Source organism: Trichosurus vulpecula, chromosome 8 (genome assembly GCF_011100635.1).
Source record: "Trichosurus vulpecula isolate mTriVul1 chromosome 8, mTriVul1.pri, whole genome shotgun sequence".
Taxonomy (NCBI): Eukaryota; Metazoa; Chordata; class Mammalia; order Diprotodontia; family Phalangeridae; genus Trichosurus; species Trichosurus vulpecula.
In genome coordinates, this window is record NC_050580.1 from 94,371,048 (window position 1) to 94,387,930 (window position 16,883).

Consider the following 16,883-nt stretch of genomic DNA (forward strand, 5'->3'; position numbering starts at 1 on the left):
TTCTCTGGAGATAGCATTTTTCATCATGAGTCCTTTGGAATTGTTTTGGATCATTATATTGCTGAGAAAAGCTAAGTCTTTCACGGTTGATTGTTGTTACAATACTACTGTTACTGTGTATGATGTTCTCCTGGGTCTGCTCATTTCACTCTGCATCAGTTCTTGTAAGTCTTTCCAGGTTGTTCTGAAATCAACCTGCTTGTCATTTCTCATAGCACAATAGAATTCCATTACAATCATATACCATAAATTGTTCAGCCATTCCCCAATTGATGGGCATCCCCTCAATTTCCAGTTCTTTGCCACCACAAAAAGAACTTATAAATATTCTCGTACAAATAAGTCCTTTCCCCCTTTTAAAAAATATCTGTTTGGAATACAGACCTAGTAGTGATATTGCTGGATCAAACCATAGCTGTAGAGCCCTTTGGGCATAGTTCCAAAATGCTCTCCAGAAACGTTGTGGTCCACCATTTTCTTTTTAAAAATTTTTATTTTAGTTTTCAATATTCACTTCCACGATATCTTGAGTTCCAAATTTTCTCCCCATCTCTCTCCTCCTCTCACCCCATAATGGCATGCATTCCGATTGCCCCTTCCCCCAATCTACCCTCCCTTCTATCACCCCCTGCCCCTTTTCTTATCCCCTTCCCCTTCTATTTTCCTGTAGGGTAAGCTAGATTTCTATTATTCATGTATCTTATTTCCCGGTTGCATGTAAAAACAATTTTTAACATTTGTTTTAAAAAACTTTGAGTTCTAAATTCTCCCACTTCCTCTCTCCCCAACCACCCTCATTGAAAAGGCAAGCAATTTGATATAGGTTGTACATATGTAGTCATGCAAAACACTTCTATAATAGTCATGTTATGAAAGACTAACTGTATTTCCCTCCATTCTATCCTGCCCCCATTTATTCTATTCTCTCCTTTGATCCTGTCCCTCCCCAAAAGTGCTTGTTTCTGATTGCCCCCTGCCACAATCTGCCCTCCCTTCTATTACTCCCTCTCTCTTATCCCCTTCCCTGTGACTTTACTATAGGGTAAGATAGATTTCCATACCCAATTAAGTGTGTATGTTATTCCCTCCTTAAGCCAAATCCAATGAGAATAAGGTATACTCATTCCTTCTCATCTCCCACCTCTTCCCTTCCACTGTAAAAGCTTTTTCTTGTTTCTTTTATGTGAGATAATTTACTTCATTCTACCTCTCCCTTTCTCCTTCTCCCAGTACATTCCTTTCTCACCCCTTAATTTTATTTTTTAGATATCATTCTTTCATATTCAACTCACTCTGTGCCCTCAGTCTATAACTAGTTCTGTTCCCTCTAACTACCCTGATAATGAGAAAGGTCTCATGAGTTACAAATATTTTCACACGTAGGAATGTAAACAATTCAACTTTAATAAATCCTTTATGATTTCTCTTTCCTCTTTACCTTTCCATGCTTCTCTTGAGTCTTGTATTTGAAAGTCAATTTTTCTATTTAGTTCTGGTTTCTCAAGAATGCATTACCCTATGTCATTAAATGTCAATTTCCCCCCCTCATTGATTACACTCAGTTTTGTTGGGTGGGTAATTCTTGGTTTTAATCCTAGCTCTTTTGACCTCCAGAATATCATTTTCCCTTTGGGATCTCTTTCAGGAGGTGATCGGTGTGGATTCTTTCAATTTCTATTTTACCCTCTGGTTCTAGAAAATCAGGGCAATTTTCCTTGATAATTTCTTGAAAGATGATGTCTAAGCTCTTTTTCTGATCATGGCTTTCGGGTAGCCCAATAATTTTAAAATTACCTCTCCTGGGTCTATATTCCAGGTCAGTTGTTTTATGATTTCTTGATTTCTCTCAGAGTCATTAGCTTCCATTTGCTCCATTCTAATTTTTAAGAAATTATTTTCTTCAGTGAGTTTTTGGAATTCCTTTTCCATTTGGCCAATTCTGCTTTTTAGGGCATTCTTCTCCTCATTGGCTTTTTGAACCTCTTTTGACATTTTGTCTAGTCTATTTTTTAAAGTGTTATTTCCTTCAGTATTTTTTTGGGTCTCCTTTAGCAAGCTGCTGACTCATTTTTCATTATTTTCTTGCATCATTCTCATTTCTCTTCCCAATTTTTCATCTACTTCTCTTATTTGATTTTCAAATTCTTTTTGAGCTGTTCCATGGCCTGAGACCAATTCATATTTTTCTTGGAGGCTTTGACTTTGTTGTTTTCTTCTGAGTGCATGTTTTAATTTTCCTTGTCACCAAAGTAAGATTCTACAGTCTGGGTTTTTTTCTGCTGTTTGCTCATTTTTCCAGCCAATTACTTGACTTTTTAACTCTTTGTTAAGGTAGAGCTCTGCTTCCAGTGTGGGGGGCATACTGGCCCAATCCTCTGAGGTCTTATGCAGCTGTTTTTAGAGATATTTCTAGGAACCTGTAAATTTTCAGTTCTTTTAAGGTGGTATGATTTAAGGAGAGGTGCCTACTCCTCTCCTGGCCTGTGCTCTGGTTGGCAAGTGACCACAGGCATTCTTTTCTGCCCTGGAACTGTGAGGAGGGCTTCCTCTCCACTGCTGCCACAAGTTCTGCTATGCCAGTGCACTTTCTCACCCTGGAACTGCTAACCAGGACTATGACCCGGATCCAAGTATGGGCAAAACAACAGAATCCTGCCTCAGTGCCAGCAAAGAGCTCCCTGTAACCTTATGACCAGTTGTTCGATCCCTTTACCATCTGCAGACTGACAGCTCTGGAAGTAGCTGCTGCTACCACTGCTGCTATTGCCCCAGCCACTACCCCAGCCTGCACTGAGGCTGGGGCTGTTCTGTGCTCCTCTCTCACCCAGACTTTTCCCACTGACCTTCTAAGTTGTCTATGGCATTTGTGGGTTGAGAAGTCTGAAAATTGCTTCAGCTGCCATTGATTCAATACCCTGAGCTGTTCTGGGTTTGCTGGGGCTGGGTCTGTGCCAGGGCTGCCCACATTGGACTATGCTCCTTTCCCAGTCCAGCACAACAGACCTTTCCCATCAATCATCCAGGTTGTCTGGGGCTGGAAATTTATTTCATGCTGTCTTTTTGTGGGTTCTGGTGCTCCAGAATTCATTTAGAGTCATTTTTACAGGTATTTGGAGGGGTTTGGGGGAGAGCTCAAGGAGTCCCTGCTTTTTTTTTTTTTTTTTGCTTTTTTTTGGCAGGGCAATTGGGGTTAAGTGACTTGCCCAAGGTCATACAGGTAGTACATGTGTCAATTGTCTGAGGTCAGATTTGAACTCAGGTCCTCCCGACTCCAGGGCCAGTGTGGTACTTACTGCGCCACCTAGCTGCCCCAGAGTCCCTACTTTTACTCCACCATCTTGGCTCTGCCCACTCTCAAGTTCTCATGTTCCAACATTTTCAAAGCACTGTGGCTGTGTCTACAGAACACCAAACATCTGAAGAAAAGTAACAAGTTCATTTAAATGATATTTTGCTTACAAATATGTGAGTGGGCATTAGGATCTTTGGAAACACTGATTTTGGGATCATGGAGCTCACATGTTAGAATGTCCTTAGTGGATCTCACTGTGCTTGCCTTTTCCGGCTCTGTCAAAAATAGGCACTCAATCTTTTCTAACCAATTTTGCTGCAATGCACTCATTTTGATATTCATTCTATTAGACTTCTAATAGCAGAGAAGCCCAGAAATCAAATTGTTCCACTCATTTATTTATAATTATGTGCAATTAAAATGGTTCCACCCCCCAAAGTTTTCTTGGAAGCCTTAGACTCTTCAACTGTCAGTGCATATTATCTTGAAACCCAACAGTCATAGTGGCACACTGCATACAATGACACTAGCCAAAGAGGAATATTATATTTTCCTAATGTGGGTGTTCTTTAATTAATCTGAATTAACTTTTTTTACATGGGTTCTAATTGTTTTCTTTGAAAACAACTACAATAGATACATGATTCTTCTGGGTCTGTTGCTCTTCAAGAAAAGTTAATTGCAGGAAACAGGAATGATATTTTTAAGAAATAACAACAATAATCACCATATCAAAGTAGGACATAAGATTTTAGCTTTCTGATTGTGCATTAACAGGGAATCTTGAATGCTTTTAATCAATTCAATTACATCCTGTAAGCATTTATTAAGTATTTACTGTATACCAGGCACTGTGCTAGGTTTGGGGGATACAAGGAAAAATGAAACAGTTCCAATCCTTCAAGGAACTTGAAAATATGATACAGTTTCTTCTGACTTTTGGTATTCCCTTTACATTTATTTATAGGGTGGGAGGAATAATTAGTAAATAAAAATGGAATAACTCGGTATTTTAATTTAGTTTAATTTTTTTTACCAACTTATAACTGCAGTACATTGCAACAGTTGAGATCCTTTATAATACAAAAACTTAAGAAGCATAATTATTTCCTATATGGTACCATGTAGAAAATAGAATATATTTTGATATTATCTGATACTTCTCAGGTTATTCAATTCTGTTTAATAACCAAATGCAAATAGCTTATACTAAATGGATGATTTTAACTACAATTACCACACTCCACCATCATTAAGACACCTTTCTCAAGATCTAAGTGTTTTGAGCATTTATAAAGAAGTGTTATCCTAACAAAAGTGATAATTAGTTAAGTGCAGTTGGGAGTCAAGGTACAGCCGAATAACTAAACTTTAAAGAGATCATTAGATGAATATTCCCTTGTTTTTATTCTCCCAGTAATTTTATTTCTTTGTTTAATGAATAAAAAAAGCTTATTCAGAATGCTGCCTTAAGCCATTTAGAAGCAGCAATTAAAACTTGGCAACCACTACAAGGTCTTGCTTTAAGGAAAGATGTAAGGACCGGACCTAAGATGACATTGGAAATTGTGATTTTGTTGGCATGTCTCTAAAGAGGAAATTCTTTCTACCAGTGGAGGTGACAATTTCTCTTCAAGTTACAGTCCTAGACAGTTGCATCAAGCACTGAGAGGTTAAGGGACTTGACCATGATCACACAGGCAGAGCCGCGACTTGTACCCAGGTCTTCCTTTCTTTGAGGCCAATGAGCTATCCACTATACCAGGCTGCCTCTCACTGTCTATATTGACTTTTCCCCCCATGGTTAGGAAATAGAATAACAGCTTTGAGCCTAGTTCATGTGGATCTCTCTTTGATCCATGCAATTGTGTCTCCCACTGAAGCAGTGAAGGTTGAGTAGAATCCGTAGCCATGTGGTAGATCAATAAATTAATCATATTTATTTTATTTTATTTTTAAAGCAATTTCATATATTTTATTTATTAAGGTCTAAAATGTCATTCTGCTCTTAACTTCATCATTTTGGACTTCGTTATTGTCATTCAGTCATTTTTCAGTTGTTTCTGGCTCTTTGTGACCCTATTTGGGAATTTCTTGGCAAAGATACTAGAATGGTTTGCCATTTCTTTCTTCAGCTCATTTTACAGATGAGGAAACTGAGGCAAACATGGTTAAGTGACTTGCCCAGGGTCACATAGCTAGTAAGTGTCTGAGGCCAGATCCAGACTCCAGGCCTGGCACTCTATGCACTATGGTGCCACCTAGCTGCCCCTTGTGGTAGATATAGTAGTCAAAGTAGACAAAGTAAGTAAGACGGGATGGTAGGCTGGTTATCTCTGTGTCTTACAGCTAAGGAAATCTCTTTCCCTGCCATCAATGAAAATTAGCTACTTAGAACCATTAGATCATACAGATTAAAAGAATATGTTACTCAGGGCTGGAAAATACCTCTTTGCAACAGTTTACATTGAATAATACTTTTTAACATTTTGCCCAGATAAACCTCAACTGTCCCAAGCAAGTTAGCCTAATTTTCTTCAGAGTAGTTAGTGACTGTGGTAGAAAGCGGTTTCTCAGAGGTGGGACAGCAACATTAGACCACATTTTCAAGGAGAGCAGATAAGGTATCTTATCTTATTCAGGACCAAGATAATTAAAATACTTTCTGAGAAAGAATTATTCACATATGATTCAAGTGGGTCTTTCAAAGTCCCACTCAGTGGCCTAGAAGGGATAATTTAGGGATTAAAAGCCTGGAGCCCTGGTGAAACTGTCCTAGAGTTGGGTAGTGACACAAATTTTGGAGGGGGTGTGGGGGTCAATTGACCTGAGTTCTAGTCCCAGCCATACACAAGGAAGGGGTGACTGGGTCTTTGCTTCAAGGTGTCAAATTCAGAGGGCACTCACATCTCTTGAAATTCTTCAGTAGCTTAGAAACAAAAGAGCTTAGCACCTAGTTAACAATAATAGCATACCATTTCTGCTACTCCTTGCCATGTGTTATTTCCATGTTTGGTTGCACCCCAAGTGAGCTACTTCCCGGCTAACCCTGCTTTCCTCTTCCTGCCTCCATTTCATGCTGCTTGCCTTGGGAATAGTTTGAATACAACTGTATTTGCAAGGGAACTATACTCTTTTTTTAATGACTTGCGTGGAGAACATAGTAAACACCAAAAAAATATACTTTACATTGTTCACATATCATTTTTAGTGGCAAGAACATGCATACAGTCTGAAAGATCACTGTATAGCATAAGGAAAAATGTGTGCATTTGTCGTTGGTGAAATTGTTTTATTTTTAGATTAATGAAGATCCAAATTAAACCATTCTAGTGCAATCATCTTGATAGTTCCTTAACACATTTTGCTCATTATCACTTCATTTATATTTATGATGAAGAACAGATGGTACCAATGTCATATTTCAATGTGTATCATATCCAGCTAAGAGGAAATCTCTCATATTAGCTGCACTTATCAAAATATTTGTACTTCACAACAACAGAAATCTTAGCTTATGTACTATCTTGTCACTATGTCGTAGCTACCATTTAGAAAAGCCAATTTAAATTAGATATATTATTGAAGGAATGCATCATTCATGATTATTGAGTGAATGCACTGAACTCTGAAACAGTAATTAAATGGTTTAGTTGTAAAGAGAGAACCATTAAGTCTGAATTAAAAACAGCAATTAAAAATCATGCCATGTCCATGGCGTCCTTAGCTTTTCATACTGAGGACTGCACATCTAGAAATCATGGCAGAAGGAAAAAAAGCTATTTATGAGAGAGGAAGAAAGGAACAGACGGATATACATGGTGACCGAAAAGACAATGAACAGGTGCTACTACATCCTACCAAAATCAGAGAGAAGTTGAGCCAGAAAGAATCTTTGCAATCCCTTAGATTCTACCTCCTCATTTAATAGGCAAGGGAGACTGAAGCCCAGAGAGGTGAAGGGACTAGCCCAATAATTAATTATTAAGAAAGTCAGGACTGAAAGAAAGTCAGGCTTTCCATCCCAGGCCAATTTTCTTTTCAACTATCAATGGCAGTACAAATGAGGAGGAAAACCAAAGTAAATTTAAACTAAAAGGAAATTATAAAGCCCTATAAACACAAGGAATTTTGGGTTTTTTTTTTTTTACAATTCTTTTCATTGGAGGTTCAGTGCTGTGGCAACAAAAGTAGATTACTTCTTAGATTTGCCCCAGCTCAGACATCCTAAGGACTTTGTGATGATGGAACCTCAATTTGTTTTGAAGAGATGCTTTAAAATGTTATTTTAAAACAATTTACTCTGAGTCATGAGTTTTCTTCAGTGAATACAAAGCTGTAGTGTTCACTTAGAATTCAATTGATTTTAAAGGAGCAAGTGTGCAATTCTTTTCTTTAGTGGGATTTTTTTTCCATGTACATGAACTTAATTGCCCATCTCTCTCAATTTTCTCGATGCTTTCTTTGTTATATAACATTACTTTTCAGGGCTTACTCCCATTCTTCCAACCAGTGGGCCTTCACTAAGGGACAAAGAAAAACAGTTCATCAAAGAAACCAACTACACCCATCAAAGTGCATTTCATCATGTCTTTTCTGGGGCCAGGGTTAGTCAGTATAATCTCACAGAATTTGCCTTCATTTTATTATTCTTTACATTTGCATTCCAGTAGTCATTGTATATATTGCTTCCCTGGTTCTCTTTGGTTCTGTTTATTTCATTGCATTAGTTTTTACAGGGCTTCCTAGGTATGATAGGTCCAATAACCTAACCCTTCCCCCCATGAAAATTAGGTGAATCTTTCCTTAAAAAGTATTGAGACTTTAGTTGGCTCAGGCTTACTAATGACACTTCATCACCTCCTGAGTGCAAAGTAACCATGAGGAGCTCCAGGGTTCAGCTGGTAGATCTCTATGATGTAACTCAGGAAAAGGAAACTTCACACAACTGAATCAATTGGAGGTATCCTCAGTGCTTCTTCTTTTTGGATTTCCTTCTTCTGCTATGGCTAAGTAAATGCCCTTTTATTCACTATTGAATGACTTATGAGCATCACATTTTGTCCAATACCAAACCTTAACTACCAGTGTATAGACCTGAGGCAGGTCCACCCTGGGTACTAGATTTCTCTGACCTCATATTTTTCATTTCTTATAGTGCAATAATGTCCTTTTTTTGAAAATGTAATTCTTATCAGCTTTTTGTTTTTACATCACCTTCATTTCCCAATACATCTTTTCTCTCTTCCCCACCTAGATTGCTATTCTTTATTTTTAAAAAAAGCAGAAGAGAAAAAATAGAAGTCCAGCCAATTAAGCAACACTTATCAACCAAACTTGATGATAAATGCAACACTCTGCATCCATAGCCTCTTACCCTCTTCAAAGAAGGAGGAGAGGAGCACTCTCATCCTTTTCAAATCTATTCTTGGTTATTATAATTAGAGTATTCAGTACAGATTTGTTATTGTAATTCTGCTCACAAACTTCATTGTAATCACTATGTATATCATTTTCCTGATTCTGCTGACTTCACTTTGCATCAGTTTTCCTATGCTTCTCTGTATTCTTCATATTTTTAATTCCTTAGAGCACAGTAATATTCTATTATATTCATATACCATGTTTTCATCATTCTCTGATGAGTGTCTACTTTTTCTGTTGTTTGCTACTCCTCAAAGTGTTGCTCTAAATATTTTGATGTTTTATGATGTATATGATTCTTTGTTCCTGGGTGGGTTTTTAAGGCATTGTAATACAACAGAAGAGGTAGCATGCTATGGATAGCAGGTAGTCTTAGAGACAAGCAAGACTTCTGTTCAAATCCAACTTCAAACATGTACTTTCTATGTAAGAGTGTAAAAATTATTAAATTTTAAGTGCCCCAGGCACTAAGAATACATAATACAGATGAATTGCTGATCTGTCCCCACACTGATAAAATGAAGATCCTGACTAAAATAACCCCCAAAACCAGAATTACAGAATTTCAGAGACAGCATTGAATGCCATTTTTCACTTAATTCAACCTCTACCTGACCAAGAATCCCAAACACAACACTGCTGCCAAATCACATCCAGAGTGAGAGAGGACCTGCCTCTGCCTAGCCACATTTGACTTGTGGACATGTTGCTCTAATGGCATGCCAGGGTGTATAAAATAGCTTTGACTTTCTATAGTCTTGGCTTGGCACTGCTAGCTGCCTTGGAAAAGACACCATACTGACTTTCACTTTACGTAAATTGGTCTGGAAAAGAAATAGTGCTATTTTAAGCATAACCTCTCCAGTTTGGGTCAGAACTTATTTCCTGTAATTAAAGCAGGTCTCCCTCTCCCTGAAGGAGAGTAGTACCTCTGGAGCTAAAGAAATGACAATTCACTAAAGACTCAAACTTCATTATTCCACAAATCAATAAATTATCTGTTGCTGTCTTTCTGAGTGCCCCTCCTTAGCCTATCCTTGTGAAAGAGGCAACTTTAGACCCGAGTCTCTAAATTCATTTAGGACATCACCACCATGATTTCCCACTGGAAACTCAAATGTATATAACAAGATTTGGTATATACAAACATTTTAGCGTGCTTGGTTGTTGCAAATTCTCCACGTGGGGAGGATAGGGAGCTTGTTTCTGGCAGTCTTGATAACATAGAATGGAAGTGTCTGCGAGATTATTATAGAGCATGTATAGACAATCTGTAATTGGTTCTAGTCTACTAACAGTGTGGTTAGGAGAATTCTGTTTTGATTGTCTATGTAGCTGGAACTGGGGACATTTTCAGAAAGGTCTGAGTCAGCCTCAGCTTAATCCCATTAGTTGTTCTCTCTTCAGCTGCATTCTGGTGATTTGATTCCTTTGTGGATGGTGTTTGGTAAGTAAAAATGATATGGGGGAGAGTCTTTGGGGCCTTTCCCCATACAGGCCCTATGGTCCCAAGAAATGGGTCTCAGGCTTTGGCCTTTGTGTTCTTTTCCATTCCAGGTTGGTAAGTTGGTTGTTGTCCTTCATTCTTGAAGAGAACCAAATGATATCATTATGTTGGGGTCGAGGTACAGTGTGTCTGACTGTGGCTAATCTGAGCAATATGAACTCACAAGGCTGTACCACAGATCAGGCACAAATAGTTGTTTCAACAATCCGGCTAGCAGCTGCTGTGGAGGTGTAAAACCAACAACAACCAGCTCACAGAATGCTGCAAGCCCAGGTTCTTTTGATCTGCTTTACTAGGGAAAGCAACTTTAAGGGGTTAACAATCTCAATTTAATCCAGCATACAAACACCATTCACTTAGTTCAGGGGAAAAAGCCAGCACCCTGAACTTCAGAGCAAGTACAAACAAATTACAAACAGACCAAATACAATTCATAGTTAACCAAGAAAACCATCAACATCTGAGTTCAGCCGGAAGGCCCTTACAGTGGCTGCCCAGAGTCCCACACCTCCAGGAGTGAGAGCGTTAAGCAAATAGCTCTGTTCTCCCTTTTAATACAGTTTCAGACGTCATCAAATGTCAGGCTCTGGTGTTAGCACCTCCCTTCATTGGCCCGACCTGGAGCCCCACCTTAGTTACCAATTCACACCCACATAGGCTTAGCACCTAGTAAGACTCAATCAAAGACACTGAATTAATCAGAGGAAACAAAGGCCAAACTCTTCAAGGATCCCCAATACAATAGTCCATATGAATATGTGGAATGGAGATGTCTCCAGATTTGTGCCTCTCACATTTCTTTTGAGCTACTGCAATTCTGCTTTGTTGTTCATAGAATACAGCACCTTCTTTGAGGCAGACACATCATGCTAGACAGTCCTGTGCCAGTGCCTCCCATGTCATACAATTGATCCCAAAGTTCTTTAGAGGAATCTTGAGAGTGTCTTTGTATCACTTCTTCTGACCTCTGTGTAAGCACTTGCTTTGTGTAAGTTTTCCATAAAGGATTGTGGCTTCTGATTGTGTGTTTCTAAAGATTAGGAGGGTATCTGATATCCTGGCATTCCAGAGTTTAAGCTTTACACCTAGCAAGACACTGATTCCAAGAGGAGTAAGGAGTGACCTTCAGGATCCATAGCAGTGAGAGCTGAGGTGAGGACTCAGCAGTAATACTGCATCCAGATGTGAATTTCGTAGGACCAATAGTATGTCTAAACTGAGCAAAGAGAGTTTTCTTGAGGGATAGGGGAAAACATCTGTACTTCTGTACAGGGGCATCTGTACTTCTGCAAAGGGCTTTGAAGAAAAAGCCTTTTGGTAAAAATTAATTGATTAAAGAAGGGTGTTAGTTGTTCATATCTAACAATGGGAACACAGACATTGGGAGCTTGTAGAGAAGAAACACTTCCATCTACTTTGGGTATCCTATGATCCTGAGGGGCCCAATGTAGCAGGCATGGCTTTGGGGTAGAAGCCAGAGCATACTCATTACACTTATAATATCTAATATTCATATACATAATATATAGATATAGATATATTCATGTATATCTAATATTAATATATGTCATACTCATATGTATACGTCTAATATATTTAGCTCCCCCAAACATATTGGTTCTTCTGACTAAACTTTGAAAAGAAGAGTGGAAAGTCACTGGTTTTGGATTTAGAGGAGCTAGGTTTGAATCTTAACTCTAACAGTGTGACCTTGGGCATCACATAGTCTCTCAGTCTCAGTGACCTCATTTGTAAAAGGAAGAGGGTTGGAATAGATGATTTCAAAGGGTCTCTTTTAGCTCTAAATCTATGATCCTATGAAGAATATAAATCAAACTGCAGTTATTTATGCCCCTAAAAGAAGTAAAGTTATGGGAGAAATATGCATGAGAATTTTTCTTTTTTTAAAAAAAATTAAGTTTTCTCAATATCTTATTTTATATCACTCTAATTTCCTCTAATAACCTCCCTAATTCTCTTCCTCCAAGATGATTATTCCACATAATAACTAATATTTTTTAAAGATGAAAAAGAAAAGAAAAAGAAGAGGAAAAAAGCTCAGTGTAACTAGTCAAGATATCAAAGAAGTCTGAAAACATGTGCAGTGTACTACATTTGTGAACTTCCTGTCTCTGTAATGAGGTGGGGGTGAGAGTGGCTTCTCATGTCTCTTCTTTAGAGCCATGCTTGTTCTTTATAATTTTGCAGCATTAACTTTTGATTTGTGATTGATTTTTTGTTTGTATTGTTGTAGTCATTGTATATATTGTTTTCTAGGCTCTACTTACTTCACTCTGCATGTGAATCACGTAGATATTTCCATGCCTCTCTGTATTCCTCACATTCATAATTACTTAAAGCATAGTAATATTTGATTATATGCATATACTGCAATTTGTTTAGCCATCATCCCATGATGGACATATACTTTGTTTCCCATCACAAAAAGTGTTGCAATAACGTTTTGGTGTATCCATACCTATATAAGTGCTGCAATCAATGTTTTGGTGTATATACAACCTATATAGGGACTTTCTTTTTATTAATGGCCTCTTTGGGGCATATGCCTAGTAATGGAATCTATGGGACATTTTAGTCACTTTATTTATAGAATTCCAAATTGCTTTTCAAAATGGTTACAATAACTCAGAACTATACCAATGATGCACTGGTAGTGTGCGTATTTTCCCATAACCCCTCCAACACCAAATATTTCTATCTTTCAAATTTGCAACGTGCAAGGTGAAACCTCAGGGTTCTTTCTGTTTGAATTTCTCTTTTTATTAGTGATTGTTAATGATTCAAGTTAATGATGCAAATTAATGCTCAATTCAAATTAATAGTTTGTGATTATTGGGGGTGGAGCCAAGAGGGAGCTAGAAAGCAGGGATTTGCTTAAGCTATCCCCCAAAACCCTCCAAACACCTGTAAAAATGGCTCTGAACAAGTTCTAGAGTGGTGGAACCCACGAAATAGCAGAGGGAAGCAGGTCTCCAGCCTAGGATGGCCTGGATGGTCGCTGGGAAGGGTTTATCACATGGTGCTGGGAGCGGAGTGCAGCCTAGCATGGGCGGCACCAAGACAGACCAGACTGGGAATTGGCCTGGAGCAGGCCTTTGGGGCATGAATCATTGAGCTGTGGTAGTTACCAGACTTCTCAACCCACAAATGCCAAAGCCAGCAGAGCAGGTTAGTGGGAAAACTGCTAGATCAGGTTAGAAAGATATCCAGTCCCAGCCTTGGGGGTGGAGGAGGTGGTATGGCGGTGGTGGGAGCAGCCACAGGAAGCTCCTGCAGCTGCTTCCAGAGTTCCAGCATCAGCTGCTTCCAGTGTCCCTGGCCGACAAGGAGGGAGGAATCAAGTGGCAGGCCAGAGCAAGAGTGCAGGGCTTGCCTTGCCCTGCTTGGATCTGGGTTGCAATCCTGGTTGGCAGTTCTTGGTGGGGGGAGGAGCGCTGCTGTGTCAGAGCTTGCAGTGACAGTGGAGTAGAAGTAGCTCTGAAAACAGCAGCTCAGCACCTAAAGCTTTGGACAAAGCACTCTCTACTCTACAAGCAGTCATACCCTGACAAAAAGCTCAAAAGTCAAGTAGTTGGCTGGGAATACGGCCAGGCAGTGAAAAAGGATGCAGACTCAGACTCATACTCTAGAATCTTTTTTTTTGGTGACAAAGAAGATCAAAACATACAGTCAAAGAAGTCAACAAACTCAAAGAGCCTACATCAAAAGCCTCCAAGAAAAGTATGAATTGTTCTCAGGCCGTGGAAGAGCTCAAAAAGGATTTGGAAAAACAAATAAGAGAAGTAGAGGAAAAATTGGGAAGAGAAATGAGAGAGATGCAAGAAAACCATGAAAATCAAGTCAATAACTTGCTAAAGGAGACTCCCAAAATACTGAAGAAAATAACACCTTAAAAGTAGACTAACCCAAATGGCAAAAGAGGTCCAAAAATCCAATGAGGAGAAGAATGCCTTGAAAGGCAGAATTCACCAACTGGGAAAGGAGGTCCAAAAGACCACTGAAGAAAATACCACCTTAAAAATTATGTTGGAGCAAGTGGAATCTAGTGACTTGAAGAAAATACGATCTTAAAAATTAGATTGGAGCAAGTTGAAGCTAGTGACTTTATGAGAAATCAAGATATTATAAAACAGAACCAAAGGAATGAAAAAAATGGAAGACAATGTGAACTATCTCATTGGAAAAACCACTGACCTGGAAAATAGATCCAGGAGAGATAATTTAAAAATTATTGGACTACCTGAAAGCCATGATCAACAAAAGAGCCTAAACATCATCTTTCAAGAAATGATCAAGGAAAACTGCCCTGATATTCTAGAGCCAGAGGCTAAAATAGAAATTGAAAGAATCCACCGACTGCCTCTTGAAAAAGATCCCCAAAAGAAAACTCCTAGGAATATGGCTGCCATATTCCAGAGTTCCCAGATCAAGGAGAAAATACTACAAGCAGCCAGAAAGAAACAATTTGAGTATTGTGGAAACATAACCAGGATGACAGAAGATCTAGCAGCTTCTACCTCAGGGTATTGAAGGACTTGGAATGTGATATTCCAGAGGTCAAAGGAGCTATGATTAAAACCAAGAATCAAGGGGGTGGGCGAGAGGGGGGGAGCCAAGATGGTGGCTGGAAAGCAGGGACTTGCCTAAAGCTCTGGCCCCTGGTCCCTCCAAACACCTATAAAAATGGCTCTGAACAAATTCCAGAACTGCAGAAGCCACAAAATAGCAGAGGGAAGCAGGGCTCCAGCCCAGGACAGCCTGGGTGGTCGCTGGGTGAGGTCTATCACACCGTGCTGTGAGTGGAGTGGAGCAGAGCCCAGCATGGGCTGCACCCAGACCAACCAGACAGGGAGCCAGGCGGAACAGGCCTTAGTGCCCTGAATCAGTGAGCTGTTGCAGTTATGAGACTTCTAAACCACAAACGCAGAAAACAACAGAGCAGGTTAGTGAGAAAAAAGTGCTGGGACAGAGTGAAAGGAGTTCACTGTCGGCCACCACCCCAGGGGTGGCAGAGGTGGTGCAGCTCTGAGGCTGCTTCCAGAACTACAGCTGCAGTTGCTTCTGGCCCCAGGCCCACCTGGTGGGAGGAATTAAGCAGCAGATCAGAGCAGTAGTGCAGAGCCTGCTTGCATCTGAGTCATGATCTGGGTTGACAGTTCTTGGGGGAAGGGGAGTGCTGGTGTGGCAGAGCTTGCTGTGTAGAAATAGCTCTGGCAACAGCAGCTCAGCCCCTCGAGTTTGGACAAAGTACTCTCTACAAGCAGTCATACCACGACGAAAAGCTCAAGGGTCAAATAGTTGGCTGGGAACATGAACAGGCAGTGAAAACAGTCTCAGATTCAGAATTAGACTTTGGAATCTTTCTTTGGTGACAAAGAAGACCAAAACACACAGCCAGAAGAAGTCAACAAACTCAAAGAGCCTACATCAAAAGCTTCCAAGAAAAACATGAATTGGTCTCAGGCCATGGAAGAGCTCAAAAAGGATTTGGAAAATCAAGTAAGAGACGTAGAGGAAAAATTGGGAAGAGAAATGAGAATGATGCAAGAAAACCATGAAAAACAAGTCAATGATTTGCTAAAGGAGACTCAAAAAAATACTGAAGAAAATAACACCTTAAAATATAGACTAACCCAAATGGCAAAAGAGGTCCAAAAAGCCAATGAGGAGAAAAATGCCTTGAAAGGCAAGATTAGCCAAAGGGAAAAGGAGGTCCAAAAGACCACTGAAGAAAATACTAACTTAAAAATTAGATTGGAGCAAGTGGAAGCTAGTGACTATGAGAAATCAAGATGTTATAAAACAGAACCAAAGGAATGAAAAAATGGAAGACAATGTGAGCTATGTCATTGGAAAAACCACTGACCTAGAAAATAGGTCTGGGAGAGATAATTTAAAAATTATTGGACTACCTGAAAGCCATGATCAAAAAAAGAGCCTAGATACCATCTTTCAAGAAATTATCAAGGAGAACTGCCCTGATATTCTACAGCCAGAGGGTAAAATAGAAATTGAAAGAATCCACCGATCACCTCCTGAAAAATATCCCTAAAAGAAAACTCCTAGGAATATTGTCGTCAAATTCCAGAGCTCCCAGATCAAGGAGAAAATACTGCAAGCAGCCAGAAAGAGACAATTTGAGTATTGTGGAAACACAATCAGGATGACACAATATCTAGCCGCTTCTACATTAAGGGATCGAAGGGCTTGGAATATGATATTCCAGAGGTCAATGGAGCTAGGATTAAGACCAAGAATCACTTACCAGAAAAATGAGTGTTATGCTCCAAGGAAAAATATGGATTTTCAATAAAATAGAGGACTTTCAATCTTTCTCAGTAAAAAGACCAGAGCTGAATAGAAAATTTGACTTTAAAATACAAAAATCAAGAGAAGCATGAAAAGGTAAACAGGAAAGAGAAGTCATAAGGGACTTACTAAAGTTGAACTGTTTTGTTTACATTCCTACATGGAAAGATGATGTGTATAATTCATGAGACCTCAGTATTAGGGCAGCTGAAGGGAATATATGTGTGTGTGTGTATATATATATATATGTACACATATACATATATATGCGTATATACACACACACACACACACACACACACACACACACACACATATATATATATATAT